Genomic DNA, 2,213 nt, shown 5'->3' with positions numbered 1-2,213 from the left:
TATAATCTATATATAATTTATATATAATTTATATATATATAGTTATTATTATTAAATACTTAGGTACCAAGTAAAGGGCTTCAAAATTTGGAATACTTTTAAAAAATTTATTAGTGATTCAGATCAAATACATGGTCTTAGTGTTTAGATTATCAACTCCTGTGGTCTATCAATTTATAGACCACAAATGTGTGAAATTGCTACTGCCCATACCAATGTTGGTAATGATATAGATTAATTATATGTATATAACAAAATATTTTGTGCTATTTCCACTTGTAAGAGATAGATGTAAGCATTTCGAAATCATGAATGTCTTTGACACATGATGAACCTTGATTAAAGTTAAAAGCAATGAATATATACACACAACCTACCTTTTTAGAAATGCTAATTTGGAATTCTGACTGAAGAAATATATAAATGTTAACAAATTCAATTAAAATCCGTGCTTTAAAGTATGAAAACATAAAAGAACCCTTCAGAACATTGTCACTTGAATTTATTATTTCCGTTGTGGTAAAAATTATTATTCTTTAGCTTATCAATTAAACAATGGCGGTACCAAAGTCTCTTACTTGCATAACAATAACTTTTAATCAGAGTTTCCTTTTTGAGCGTTGGCTTGCCATGGCTTTGTATGCAGACACAGGGAAATGAATGCATGATGTTGTCAGGGAGACAGGACACAGGCATTCTGTGCTTCTAACTTTTGACTAAATTGGTTCTATATTAATTTGAGTAGTTCATTAAAAGTAAAAAGGTTACCCTGATTATAATTTAAGATATATGTTTCTTTCATTTAAAAACCCACATCTATCCCCAGTGAATAAAACAATGTTACAAAATGTAAAGAACAGTCAGCTCATGTTGAAAATACCTACATGCTTTCTCTTTTCCCTCCTCTAAGTGACTAATTGAAGCTGCCATCATTATATTCCTCTTGGTTTTAGTATTTTCTTCACCGTATGAAGGAAAACCTATGGTCATTTAAACCTTAGACACGATATTAATCACTAACTACAGTGCTCCAGCAAAGAGCACAGTTATTAGGCTCATGACCAGGTTGGAGCAGCAGGGAAGCTTTCTCAGTGTTTACAAAGCTCTTCACTCCACTGCAGTTCAAGAGTTCAAAGTACATTGTAATGGAGCACAAAAATTAGCGTTGCTTTGTTTTCTTTCTGCTCAGTTTTCAACAAGAGTAATTCAAAAAATATTTCCTAAGGATCTGCTACAGAATGAGTTGTTGAATATAGGAGGAACATCCAAATATGATCTCTCTCAGCAAGATCATAATATAGAGACAGAAACAAAAAGCACCTAAGTATTTATACACAAATATCCGCAAAGATAATTGAAACTAACCCTGGAGATTCTTAGTGAATAATGCCCTTATTCTCCCTCCCTTCAATCTGTTCTCTTCCAATCTAACCACCACATCACTAACCGTGATCTCCCAGCAGCAGAGAAGGAATCATATTACTGTGTTTCCATAATTTTCCATTTTCTAGAGTTAAAGTCCAAAACCTCCATAGGTCTTATCTTCTAGCTTCCTTCATCCCGTTTTTGTCTTTTTTCCTGCAATCCATTTTTATCAAATTATCCATAATCCTCTGAACTCAGCAAGTTGTTTCACACCTGTCCCCTGGACATTCAGTAAATTCTACCTGAGCCCCTATTCTAATTTTAATTCAACAACATTGCATTACTCAGCTTTGAAGAGGAAATTCAAATATATTTTCTTCTGTGCAGCTTTCCTTAACTCCACCCACAACAAAAAAACCTTTTCATGTATATCATATTTATCTTTATTTTTCCAGTAGCAACTCCCTGTTTTGTCATCACTGGTGATTAATGATTGTTCAGTAAAGCTGAACAAATGATTTGACCTGTATAACATGATGTAACATATGATAAAATATGTCCTCAAAAATCTTAATTTTGCATTCTCCATAATTTTAAAACCTGAGCTCAAAGTTGAAGTGGGGCTCATATTAAGAAGTTTCAAGTTTTGACATGCAGATAACTTCAGGAACCTCGCCTACTAAAAATAATTTTCATAATTATCACGCTCCCTGTTAAGTAGTGTGTTGGTTTTAAATGGAACACTTGCTAAAATAGCTTTCCAGATTTGATCTAAAGATTTCTTTTTTGGTCACCTGTAGATTTTTCATGGTATAACATTAGCTGTAGCTCTCCTATAAATTAAACAT

The 2,213-nt window shown here is 32.7% G+C and overlaps 1 protein-coding gene across 1 annotated transcript in view; it reads left to right on the top strand.

Annotated features, from left to right (window-relative positions):
- Positions 1 to 2,213, top strand: part of LOC102765647 (CUB and sushi domain-containing protein 3) — a gene marked incomplete at its 5' end in the record, with an annotated part of 698,415 nt that overhangs the window by 285,933 nt on the left and 410,269 nt on the right. The window lies entirely within an intron of this gene.

Source organism: Myotis davidii, unplaced genomic scaffold (genome assembly GCF_000327345.1).
Source record: "Myotis davidii unplaced genomic scaffold, ASM32734v1 scaffold713, whole genome shotgun sequence".
Taxonomy (NCBI): domain Eukaryota; kingdom Metazoa; phylum Chordata; class Mammalia; order Chiroptera; family Vespertilionidae; genus Myotis; species Myotis davidii.
The sequence above is the reverse complement of the archived record's forward strand: the minus strand, read 5'-3'. Positions and strand labels throughout refer to the sequence as shown.